The 13,324-nt window shown below is 46.2% G+C and overlaps 1 protein-coding gene across 3 annotated transcripts in view; it reads left to right on the top strand.

Annotated features, from left to right (window-relative positions):
* Positions 1 to 830: 830 nt before the first annotated feature.
* PIK3R5 (phosphoinositide-3-kinase regulatory subunit 5) overlaps positions 831 to 13,324 on the top strand; it is an 82,383-nt gene continuing 69,889 nt past the window's right edge. For 2 of the 3 annotated variants that reach the window (XM_082372893.1, XM_082372891.1), the window contains exon 1: positions 831 to 7,796. The gene's annotated coding sequence lies outside the window, so the exon portion shown is untranslated. The remainder of the gene's footprint in view (positions 7,797 to 13,324) is intronic. The other variant, XM_082372892.1, reaches the window with a different exon arrangement.

The following is a 13,324-nucleotide window of genomic DNA, read 5'->3' as shown; positions in this document are numbered from 1 at the left end:
AACCACCTTTATTTTAGTTAGTATTTGCTTGGTATTTCTTTTTTCATCCTTTTACTTTCAACCTTGGTGTCTCCATACCTCAGATATTAATATAAGCTGCAAGTAACTGGATTTTATTTCATCCAATCCAACAGTCTCTGACTATTAATAGTCACCTTGTTCCACTTACATTCGTTACGGTTACTGTTATCTTTTAACTTGTTTCTACCATTTTAGCTTGGTTTCTATTTGTCTCACTTTCTCTATGTTTCTTTTTTCCTCTTTCTTGCTGTTTCTTGTAGCATGTGAGTTCTATTTTGTTTTGTTTTCTTTTGTTTTTATATTTGTTCATCTGGGAGATTTCATTTTATTGGTTTTTAGTTCGGCTTTGTATTTAAATTGTTTGCTGTTAGACTTTACCCAGTATTTCTTTAAAAAAAAAAAATTTATTTAATTATTTATTTATTTTTGGCTGCGTTGGGTCTTCGTTGCTGCATGCAGGCTTTCTCTAGCTGTGGCAAGCAGGGGCTACTCTTTGCTGCTGCATGCGGGCCTCTCATTGCGGTGGCTTCTCTTGTTGTGGAACTCGGGCTCTAGGTTTGAGGGCTTCAGTAGTTGTGGCACGCGGGCTCAGTAGTTGTGGCTTGCAGGCTCTAGAGTGAAGGCTCTGTAGTTGTGACTCACGGGCTTAGTTGCTACGCGGCATGTGGGATCTTCCCGGACCAGGGATCGAACCCGTGTCCCCTGCATTGGCAGGCGGATTCTTAACCACTGAGCCACCAGGGAAGTCCTTACCCAGTATTTCTGTATTATTAAAAAGGGACGAACTATTTCCTTTATCAGTACTGTCTGCCATTTTTATCTAGAAGCCTATATATGTATGTACACACACACACACACACACACACACACACACATTCTCTCTCTCTCTCTCTCATACACAAGAATTTTTGTGAGACTGATTCCCAGAAATGTAATCTTTAGGTCAAAAAGTTATATACTATTTTGAAACTACATTTTAAACTTAATATTTCATGGACACCTTTTCATGTCATTAAATATTTTTCTATAATACTGTTATTTAATTGCTCACAATATTTTACTATTGTAAAATTAATCATATTTAAAACTAATTCCCTATTTTTAAACACTAATTTTGCTTATAATTTATCGCTTCTTATAATTATAAGCAAACTGATGATTAATATTCCTGGGCATACAAGAATGATTTATTTATTTTTTTCTTCAGATAAAATCCTACAAGCAGAATTACTGAATACTGTTTAGAGTACATGTACTTCAATATGTTTCAATACCAAATTTATACTTACAGTGAAAGTTTATGAGAATTTGGGGTCTCCAAATGTTTGAAAACTCTGGGTAATATAATTTCTCTTATCCGTGCCTGGTTGTCAGATGGAAGTTTATATCTCATTGTTTAAATTTACATTTTTTCCTTATAAAGTTAAACATTTTTCACATGCTTACAGCTACTTGTATATCTTTGGTGAATTGTCTAATCTGCTCAGACCACTTTTATTTGGGATATGTAATTTTTTAATGTAAAAAATGTACTTTACATTTAGGATGGTATGCTTTATACTCACTGCAAACATTCTGACCTAGTATATCATTTGCCTTTTAATTTAATGTTTATGTGATTTTTTCGTGCACAGAAGTTATTTTTCTATATGCAAATCAATCTTTTCCTTCATAATTTCTGATTTTGGCATCACACTTTAAAAGGACGGCTACAATTCCAACGATATATACACATTTCCTTTTTTTCTTCTGGACTTCCCTTGTTTTAACTTTTACATATGGATCTTTATTAGGACTGGGGGGAGGTATAAGATTTGAGGTAGAAAACACACTTGCCTTTTTTCTCCTAATGGTTAATTAGTCGTCCCAGCTGATTTATTGGATAATTGATCCTATCTTCTTTATCATATATTAAATTCATTCAGATACTTGTGTTTGTTTCTAACTGATCAATTTGGCCCCATTGATCTCTTTACTTCCTGCATCAGTTCATCTGGGAGATTTCACTTTTTTGGTTTTTAGTTTGGCTTTGTATTTAAATTTTTTGCTGTAGATTTTGACCAGTATTTCTGTATTATTAAAAAGGGAGGAACTATTTCCTTTATCAGTACTGTCTGCCATTTTTATCTAGAAGCCTATGTATGTATGTACACACACAGGTGCGTGTGCACACACACTCTCTCTCTCTCATATACAAGAATTTTTGTGAGACTGATTCCTAGAAATGTAACCCCTTTCACTCTGTGGTGCCTGGGACATCTTCATATCTCAGATGGCAACTCCTCCCTCAAGACTGAACTTTTGAGGGAGTTTCTTGGCTATTCTCACACAATTATTTTTCATGATGAAATGTGAAGTCATTTTGTCAATCTCCTTCTCCTCTTCCCACCAAAAGCTTTATTTTGATTGAAACTGTGTTATGTTTATATACTCCGTCGGGTAAGAATGGATATCTTTTATAGTATCATTTTCCAATCCCAGAACATAAAATGTTTTTCTGTTACTCAAGGCTTCTTTGTATCCCATAATAAAAGTCTATAGTTTTAAAAAAATAACAGCTTTATTGAGATATAATTCACATACCATACAATTCACGCATTTAAAGTGTACAATTAAATAGTTTTTAGTATATTCGGAGTTGCGCAATCATCATTGCAGTCAATTTTTAAGCATTTTTCCACCACAACAAAGAAATCCCATACCCATTAGCATTCACTCCCCATTTTCCTCCAATATCCCTGTGCTAGGCAACCACCAATTTGCTTTGTCTCCATGGATTTGCCTATTCTGAACATTTCATACAAATGAAATTATTCAGAATGTGCTCCTTTGTAACTGGCTTCTTTCACCTAGCATAATGTTCTCAAGGTTCATCCATGTTGTAACATGTGTCAGTACCTCATTTCTCTTTATGGTCAAATAATATTCCACTTTGTGAATATGCAACATTTTATTTATCCATTCATCAGTTGATAGACATTTGTGTTGTTTCCACCTTTTGGCTAATAAATAATGCTGCTATAGATATTTGTACATATGTTTCCGTGTGCACGTTTTCACTTTCCTTTGGTATATACCCAGGAGTGGAATTGCTGGATCATATGGTAGCTTACCTTTTGAGGAATTGCCAGACTGTTTTCCAAAGCATCTGCACCATTTTACATTCCCACCAGCAGTGTATGTATGAGTGTTCCAAATTCTCCACATTCCTGTCAACATTTGTTGTAGTCTTTCTTTTTGATGGGTGTGAAGTGGTATTTCCACTGTGGTTTTGATTTGCCTTTCTCTGATGACTAATGATGTTGAGCATTTTTTTCACATGCTTGTTGGTCATTTATATATCTTCTTTGGAGAATATCTATTCTTATCCATTGCTCATTTTTCAATTGGTTTTTTTTATTATTGATTTATAGGAGTTCTTTATATATTCTAGATTAAAGTCCCTTATCATGTATATGATTTGCAAAAATTTTCTCCCATTCTGTGGGTTGTCTTTTGTTTCTTTTTTTTTTTAAATATTTATTTATTTATTTATTTGGTTGCACCAGGTCTTAGTTGCAGCAGGCGGGCTCCTTAGTTGCAGCTCCAGGGCTCCTTAGTTGTGGCTCACCAGCTCCTTAGTTACGGCACATGGTCTCCTTAGTTGTGGCATGCGAACTCTTAGTTGTGGCATGCATGTGGGCTCTAGTTCCCTGACCAGGGATCTAACCTGGGCCCCCTGCATTGGGAGCAGGGAGTCTTATCCACTGCGCCACCAGGGAAGTTCCTGTCTTTTGTTTCTTGATGGTGTCCTTGAAGCACAAAAGTTTTAAATTTTGATGATGTCCACCTTATCTGTTTTTTTCTTTGGTTGTTTGTGCTTTTGATGTCATATCTTAAAAACCATTGCCTGGTCCAAGGTCATGAAGATTTACACTTATGTTTTCTTATAAGAGTTTTATAGTTTTAACTCTTACATTTAGGTCTTTGATTCCTTTTGAGTTAATTTCCACGTGAAGTGTGAAGTAGGGATTCAGTTTCTTTTTCTTTCTTTCATTCTTTGCTTTTTTTTCTTTCTTTTCTTCTTTTTTTTTTTTTTTTTTTGGATATGGGCATCCAATTGTCTTAGCACCATTTTTGAAAAAACAATTCTTTCCCCTTTGAATTGTTTTGGCACCCTCATCAAAAATTGATTGTAAACGTGAGAGTTTATTTCCAGACTCTCAATTTTATTCCACTGATATATAAATATATCTGTAGCTTTGTGGTAAGTTTTGAAATCAGGGAGCTTGAGTCCTCCAACTTTTTTCTTCTTTTTCAAGATTGTTTGGGCTATTCTGGGTCCCTTGAATTTCCTATTCTCAGGCTTTTTTGCTGCTGGGATGAATGAGCTCTCTTTTCGATTTGGTCAATGCTGTGTACAGAAAACTACTGAATGTCATATATTTACTTTTGTGTCCAGCTACTTTACTCTGCTCTCTCATAAGTTCTAAATGTTCCTCAGTCCATTAGCCAGTGTTTCTCTGCTAGACAATCATATCTTTTGTAAGTAATAGTAAGCTTGACTCTTCCTTCCCAAATTTATGTCTCATTTATTTTTCTTCTCATTGTTTTTCCTTGAATTTCAGAATATGGTTGACACTATTCACAGTGTGACATTCTTGTTTTGCTCCTCGCTTTCATAGGATTGCCTGTTATTAAGGACTATATTATCCATTCCAGGTTATCACTAGGTATCACACTGTCTGTTGAATTGGAATAAATACATTTATCATCTTGAAAAAGTCTTTTTACTCCCAGTCACTAAGAGTTTTCATCAGGGTGCATCATATTAGGATAATTATATGGTTTTTCTCCTGTGTCCTATTCATATGATGAACAATATTAATAAACTCTTAACATTGACAGCCCCCTGCACCAGCCCCTTGTGTAAACTCTATCTCCTGAGCCAGTAGGAACAAATTAGCTCGCACTAACAGGAATAACTCAGGTCTTACTGGTGCAGCTCCCACCTGTATAATATAGAACAGATGTCACAAACTGAAAGTCAGTAGGTCATGTCTGGTTTGGCCTGCAAAGCGGTTTAAAACACTGTTTTGAATTAGTTTCCAGCATTTAAAAATCAGGAGATTTCAGATTAAGAGTTTCAGTTTTTGGTTTCTCTTTACAAATTATAAAATCTGACCACACCAGCCCTGCATTCTCACATGATCACAGTGAGCTGAAGTTGCCCCCCTCAGTGGGGGGTGCTTTAGAGGTCTCCTCATTTGCATCCTTTCCACACCCTATTGTTTCCATACTGTATTGTCCCCAGACATCAAGGTCAAGGGTCGGTTGCCATGTTCTGTATTTGTGCAGTAGTTTTTCTTATAACAGAATTGCGTAAAAGTGAAATATGTCTTGTAATCATGTCTCTAGTAAATGTGGAAAAGTAAAAGGGGCCAAGAGGGAGATGTGCTTCAGGAGACATGGGAGCATGCATATTTCTCGGCAGAAGTGAAGAATAGTCCTATAATGTTTAATACACAAAGAGTGCCTGTTGAAAGGATACAATGTGAGATGCCACCAGATTAAAAAACTCATAAGAAGAATATGGAAAAGATGTGTAGGGGAAAGAAAACCTTACTGAACTGGAAGGAAAAAAAAAAGGACTGAAATGTCAATAGGGTTTGTTTCAGGAGGCACAGAGCATCAACAATACTATCGTGAAATGCCATAATCTAGTAAATGAACACCACCTCCCCAGTTCTGTCCCTGAGTCTGAGCTGTTTGGCTCTTGGAGACATTTGAGTGTCTGACCCCTGCTCCAGTCCTGGGTGGCTGTAGTTCTAAGTCCTGGATAATAGGTGTCAGGTGCTGATCACATCTCCCAGTTGGTCTGCCCTCTTGAGACAGGGAGACACAGGCGGAGCTGAGTGGGAGAGTAGGGGTGGGGTGGGGGTGGATAACAGGCAAGCTTAAGACCTGGGTCACACCTGCTGGTGGAGAAAGAGAATGTCCACTTTTGATGCGGGGTGGGACCAAGTGGTCTTCATGGGATGCTCAGCTCCCTGGTAGTGAACCCTAATGGGCACCTCTGTTTCGGCTTTCCTCCACCTTCAGTTTTAGGAACACCAAAGACATGGAAGAAGGCAAGGATGCCATAACTTCTCCAGCACTCTCTGTAGCTTTCAAAGTGCTCTCAGAATCCACCACGTCAATCTGGCACAGGCCATGTCATTCTCACTACTCAGTTCCTGCTTCCAGAGCCGTTCTACCCCTTCTTCCCTACTTGGCCACGTCTGGGCTGTCTCCATCTTCCCCCTTCTCCTTGTTTTGTGGTGGAAAAAGTAAGGACTGGGGAGACCAGAGTCATTGGCCACCCTTCTCAAGTCGTACGACCTCGGGCACATCCTCTCACAGCCTTTTTGGCTCTGGTTCCTTATTTGTAAAATGGTGGGTGTGAGGGTCCGGGTGGTGGATGAGGAGTAGAAGTAGTAGATGGTTCTGGGCGCCTTCCCATCTCTAACTGTAAGCTGGAACCAATTCTCTGCGTTCATCCAAGGGTACTTTCTGTTTCTATGTTTTTGGGGAAGTTGCTTTTTCTTGGTATTTAGCGAGTCAGGAAAAGAAAAATCATTGGCGTTCACATCTCTCAACGCCTCAGGTAGGGCTGTGGCTTTTGACCAACAATAACGGCTGATCTTGTGGCCGATTTTGAACGCCTCTAACAGATATTGTGACACAGAGTCCCCTTCAAGAGTGGAAATGGAAATTCCAGCCTTGCCCTTTGCGAACTCTGACATAAACTGCGATTTCTTTCGTTGCCAGGGCTGTCAGCACAGTAGCCAACCTTCTCATTCCCAGTTTGCAATGAGAAAACGGAGGCACAGGGAAGCGCAGTGACTTCCGGGATCCCGCGAAGAGTTCTTCTAGCTCCGGTAAAACTACATCTGCCGCGTGGCCTGTGGGGAGAAAGGGGGCGGCCAGAAAAGGGCCTCGACTCTGGAGACTACCCCAACCCGCCTTCAGGAGCCGAGAAATGGCTGAAGTCACAGCCACTGGTGATGGAAGGTGAGAAAGTCAGACCAGAGGCTGGAGCAGCAGTGCGCAAAGTCTGGATCGGCTGGTATTTCTAGGAAGGTTTCTGCAGAAGGGTGAGGGTCACGGCATCCGTCTGCACAGCAGGGGTGCAGACATTTTAAATGTTAACAGCACCCAAAGAAAATAGAAGTAGGAGGAGGAAGTGGGGCGCTCGGTCGCAGTGAGAGAAGGAAGCAGCTCGTCGGAGCTTCCCCTTTCTCCTCCTTCCCCGAAGCCCTCACCCCAGGCCCCTCTCCTGCTCCGCCCACGCATCCAGCCCCGGCCAAAGCCGCGCTTCCGCTCCCCCGGCCTCACCTCACCTCATTCCTGGGGGGTCGCTGGTGCTCGTTGCTGGCGTCCCTTCTGCCGTGCCCGCCCCCGGCCAGGGCTGTTCCTTCCGAGGGCAGACGGGCTCAGAGCTGGGGCTGCTTCTCAGGCGCGCGGCGGGCTCGGACGACTCCGAGGACGCTTGGGTCAGGCCGGCGCCTCGCCGACGCTGCCCGGCCACCAGGTGGCGCTAGAGGCCGACTGGGCGGCCAGCCCCGCCCCGCTCCCGTCCCGAGCAGGCCCGGCCCCGGCGTGGCCCCGCCCCCAGCCCGCCGTCGGAGCGGAGCCCGGATAGATGCTGGGACTTACCGCGCGCGTCTCCAGCTCGGGCGTGGTGGTCCCGACCGTCCCCGGAGTCGCAGGGAGTCGCCGCTGGAGAGGGGCTCGGCGCCCAGCGGGGACTGCAGGTGTGTGGCCGGGGCGCGGGGGCGCGGAGGGCACGCGTGGGGGCCCGAGGCCGAGACAGAGTTGCCCGTGGTCCGTCGGGGAGCCGTGCGCCCTAAGAGCATCAGCTGCGGCGGGTGGGCTGGACAGAGCCTGCTGTCTTCTGGCGCCGTGAATAAGGTCCACTGCCGGGGACGGGCTCCGCACACACGCGTGCCCAGTAATCCCGGAGATAGAAGGGCGTTTCGGCGACTGTCCTTCCTTATCTAAGTAGCCACTGCTGGCCGTGTCTGTGCGGTCCGAGCGTGGCCGCAGCCTTCTGCTGCCTCTTTTAAGGCCGCCCTTTGTCGTGGGGTCAAAGAGTCTGCCCTCCCGTCTGGGAGCTCTCTCGGTGAGCCTTGGCATCAGGGGTCCTTAGCCACCAGGACCTCTAGCGAGCGTGGGTCCCCAGACAGTGGCTGCTGTCAGCGGATTCGTGTTTACACCCCGGGTGTCCCCGTGTGACTCTGTGTGCGTGTGTGCATGTGTGTGCGCGTGGGCGTGCGTGCTGGCCTATCCCAGGCCTGCGGTAAATAAGCAAGAAGTTCAGGTCAGTAGGAGGAAGGAGATTGTTCAGAGGGAAAAGGAAGGCGAGATGAAAGCAGCAGGATGTGGTATCAAGTGAGTTACAAGCCTCCTGCAGAGAGGAGGGGTGGGTTTAGGCGAAATGAGGGCCAGAAGTAGGCCAGGTCTGCCCCCAGGGTCCTGTCTGGATCCCCTTCTCTTCCTGCCTGGGTGGTCGTTCTGTCTTCTCCTCCACACCTCCCTTCCTCCTGGCCTGGGACCACCCAGTAGGGCACTGGTTCCCAGAACTTGTCAAAACACACATTCTCCAGGCACCCCCTACAGCACAGCTTTCCAAGGGTGGGGTCTGCAGTTTGTATTTTTCTAAAATTTGAATAAGCTCCTGAAGTGATGGGGCTGGTGCCCTTGCTTGGGAACCCTGTGTGGTGTGGAAAGGAGGCCGGGGGCTCCAGCCGGGCCCGGCTGGCACAGGGAGACGCTCCCTGGGTGTCTGGAGAACAAGGGAGTGGGCATCTCGTGCTTACCTGCTTCCTCAGTGTGGCCACCGTGGCGTGGGTCCAGGAAGCCAGAGAAGACAGTTTCAAACGGTCCAGCTCTCTCTTCCTGCTTCAGGATACCCTCCTCTGCTTTCTGGAGAATAACTAGCTGGGACGGTGGGTAGGGACAGCTCAGGGTCTTTGTATGCCGGGCCTCATTGGGGTTTTAAGACCCCTGCCAATCTCTTAGGTGAGGGATGACAAATTATCTTCTCTCCACAAACTGTAGTGGAAGAAGACCTTCTGCCTCCCCTCCCTGTCCTCCCTCCCTCCCTCCCTCCCATGCACCCCTTTTCGTTTCTTTTGAGAAGAATCAGGTGGAAGCTAAGTGGGTGAAACGCATGTTTGGGGTTACTGGGAGGGTCGTGGTGGGGAGACTCCGCAGTGCAGGCTACTCTGTAGTCCCGGGTTCGTCGTTGATCACAAGTTCACTGGCTGAGAAGTGGGAGAAGGAGAGCCGGTCGCCTTTGCCTGGGCAGCCCGGCGTTGGAGGCCCCAGCTTGGGTTCAGACAAGCACTCAAATAGTGCTGACTTGGTCTTAGTTCAGAGAGGCTCACCCCAAGAAGCCGAGCTGGCCAGCCCTGTGGGACCTCTATGAACCAGGAGGCTTGTCTGGTGCAGCTGTGGGTGGGCTGAAAGCCTGGATCAGCTTCTTAAGAGAGGAAGCTTCTGGAGGGGCAAGATAGGGTGGTCGCCAGCAGCTCAAGGGCGAGGCGTGAAGTTTGAGTTTTGAGCTTCTGGCATAGATGGGGTGGGAGGCGGACAAAGGAAAGACTACATCTGACTTCTGCCCAAAGGCAAGATGAGACACTCCCACAGCAAACATATATTACATATTAGGATAGTCCATCAATTTGAAGATGTACATGTTTTCACTTTTTTTAACAATTCTGAAATCAAGATGCATCTTACCATCAATGGTGTCTTACCATTATAATAGGCAGCAATATTTCTTTCTTAATGGCACACAAAATAATGGTGCATCTTACAATTGATGGCATCTTTTTTTTTTATATTTCTTTTATTTACTAAATCAGAGTTTCTAAAACTGTTCCATCTGTCCTGCAAGATGTTCCGCGAAAAAGAAAAGGACTCCTGTCTAAAAGTTCATGAAATAGGAAACCCTATTCCTTCCTTAGAGATTTATCAAGCACGCTAGCACACTAAAGTGTATGAGAAGTCCTATAGTCGAAAAAGTGATTTAATTTTTTTTTTAACATCTTTATTGGAGTATAATTGCTTTACAATGGTGTGTTAGTTTCTGCTTTATAACAAAATGAATCAGTTATACATATACATATGTCCCCATATCTCTTCCCTCTTGCATCTCCCTCCCTCCCACCCTCCCTATCCCACCCCTCTAGGTGGTCACAAAGCACTGAGCTGATCTCCCTGTGCTATGCGGCTGCTTCCCACTAGCTATCTATTTTACGTTTGGTAGTGTATATATGTCCATGCCACTGTCTCACTTTGTCCCAGCTTACCCTTCCCCCTCCCCGTATCCTCAAGTCCCTTCTCTAGTAGGTCTGCATCTTTATTCCCATCTTGCCCCTAGGTTCTTCTGATCATTTTTTTTTCTTTTTTTTAGATTCCATATATATGTGTTAGCATACGGTATTTGTTTTTCTCTTTCTGACTTACTTCACTCTGTATGACAGTCTCTAGGTCCAATTGATGGCATCTTATTCAATTCTGTTAAACACGATGTGTGTTTTACAGATATGGGGGGATGCTTTCGATGTACACAGGTACACACAGAATTATGTCATTCTTGTAAGTGAATTTGCACACATCACTTTTTCCAGTAGCTCTATCTTCTAAACACCAAAACTTTTCATGGTATCCAGTTTTAAAGGAAATCTTTGTAAAATGTGTTGCTTGCCTTTGTAAATCTAGCACACGGTGTGTGATTTAATAATTTCTTGAAAATATCAAATGGTTCTACCTGCCATATTGTAACCTTGGGTCTGCTCAGGGCAAAATTTCTGTCATCTTTCTTTTTGTCCTTTCCCCCTGTAGCTATAATTTCATGGTGTTGGGCAGTGGGCTAAGTACTTCTCCATTTCCTTTAATCTTCACAGCCACACTCTGAGGTCGCTACAGCTGTTATCTTTATTTCGTGTGGGGGGGAACTGGGGGCCGAGACCACATGGCTAGGAAGCACCAGAGTTGGGCTGATGACCAGAGATGACCCAGCCCAAGTGGCAGCCTGTCTGTGCCTGTGGAGATCGTGGCTTGTAGGGCATGACTTTGGCGGCCTGAATGGTGGCCGTCTCCAAGTCTTTTCTGTTTGCTTCCAGGCTAGTGGCTGGGAGGTTATGGATAGTTGGGTTATCAGCTAAGTGACTTCCGGATAAGCGAGGTATAGCTGTAGCAAGGTGCATGCGATTGGAGGGTGGGGGCTGATGAATGGGAAAAAGTGGGTGACTGGTGGCACAGAGCAGACACTGGCTCCTTCTTGCGTCTAGCGGGTCTAGCAGTTGGGGCACACGGCTTTGAGCTTTAGAGTTTGTCCTCCGTGGGAGACGCCTGCCTCCAGCCTTCCCCAACTCCCAGTCCAGCCTCTCTCCTGTTGCCATGGTGATGGAAGGCAAACAATCTGAGCAAGTCGCTTTTCAGCTGCAGATCCTTCAGCGCTGCTCTCGCCCTCTGGAGAAGGTCCGTACCCCTTAGCGTGGCTAGCAAGGCCCCCTGCCCCCCAGCCCAGGTCACCCTGCCTGCTTCACCTCCTGAAGCTCGGGCAAACCTCTGTACCTTTGCACGTGCTCTTCCTTCCCTCCACGTTGCCCTTGCCCTTCCTCTGCCTGCCCAGTGGACCGTGAATTCATCCTTGGATGCCCAGCTCCAACCTCATCATCTTTAAAGTCTTTCCCAGCCCCCTCCTCACTCCATAGCACTGGCCGCCCTGTCCTACCGTCCTCACCGTGCCTTTCATGTCCTACCAGAGCACTGGCCCGTCTGGCCTGCAGGGTCTGACCAGTGACCTGGTGGCTGGCTCCCGCGAGCCACGTGATGCTCACACGGGCTGTTCAGCCATCACCACCCCAGGACCTCTCAGGTGAGAAATCCCCGCGTAGCAACGGTGGAGGGTGCCGAGTCCAGGGTGCTGTGAGGGGCAGAAGGGTGGGGTCAGAGGGAGTGGTGCACTTTTCATTTTCGTGTCCTCCAGAGTCTTGCTGCTGTTGTTGTTGACCTAGGCAAATGAGTCTGTGTGGTTTCCTCGTGGGGGGCAGGGCTGGGGTGTGACGACTAAAGACAGCTTCCAGGCTTCTGCCTCTTGTGGAGTCAAGGGACCGCGTTTCTGCCCGACTACTCCGCTCCCAGCCCTGTGACCCTGGGTGAGTCCACGTACGTCTCTGGGTGTCAGTTTCCCTGTCTCCCTCCAAGTGCACGCGAGAAGCTTTCCACGGCCCCTTCCTCACCTCCAACGTGCCGTTCCTCGGCTTAGCACTTCTGCACGGAGCACCTTCCGGGTGCCAGGCATGTGCTGGGCTCTGAGGATCCTGAGGGCGACAGATAATGTTCCTGCCCTCGTGGAAATTAGTCTAGTGGGCAGGACACTAGACACGTATCATGTAATAACAATCGTGACAATGATGGGGCCCTCTGAGAGTACAGAAAGGGAGCCCAGTATAGTTTGGGGGTTAAGGAGAGGCTTCCCTGAAGAAGTCACATTCCAGTTGAGACTTGAGAGATACAAAATAGAAGAAAATAGCAACGCTAATAAAAATAATTCCTAACACTGAGCAGACACATGCTAAGCGCTCTTTGGGCGCACCCTCTCAGGTATTCCTTTTGGCATGTCTTTGGGGTGTGGGGTCCTCCTCTCCTGCGAGAACCAGGTGAGATAACTCTGGCATAGACCAGGGGCTCATCCCCTGTGCCCCATCTCCTCCTTCCTTGCCCCTCCCCCATGCTCCAAGGTCTGGCTTCACGACGTTAAGGCCATAAGCACTGTTAGGGGGCGCCTCCCTTTTCCTTTGCACTGATCATCGCCAGAGAACGTGTTTCCTTGCGGCTGCCGGGGTTCCCTGCAGGAGCCCCCTGCATTTGTGCTTTTATGTTGGCCATCCACAGAAAACCACCGCGTAGTCCGCTGGCCCTTCGTTTTGTCTGTCTTGGAGCTGCTGTCCTTGCAGGGTTAAGCAACCCTAATTTTGTGTATTCTCTAAGAAGTCACCTGTCCAGCCTTCACATCCTTCTTCTTCATCCCAAGTTTTCTTCCCAGGACCACGAAGTCTCTGCGGACGTACCTCTGGCTTTTGGGTCTGAGCATTCGTTCCTGAATGGCTTGGTGGTTTTGACTCTTGTCAGGCAGTTCTCCCCACAGCCATTTCCATGCGGCCGGGCTGAGGCCACCCACCTCCTCAGTGCATTTTCTGGGCGAGATCACATCCACACCTGCAGCTCTTACGGAAGAGTTTCGAACCCTCTCTCAATAACGGGCCTC

Source organism: Balaenoptera borealis (genome assembly GCF_965194805.1).
Source record: "Balaenoptera borealis genome assembly, chromosome: 20".
Lineage (NCBI taxonomy): Eukaryota > Metazoa > Chordata > Mammalia > Artiodactyla > Balaenopteridae > Balaenoptera > Balaenoptera borealis.
This window is presented reverse-complemented; position numbering and strand designations above follow the sequence as displayed.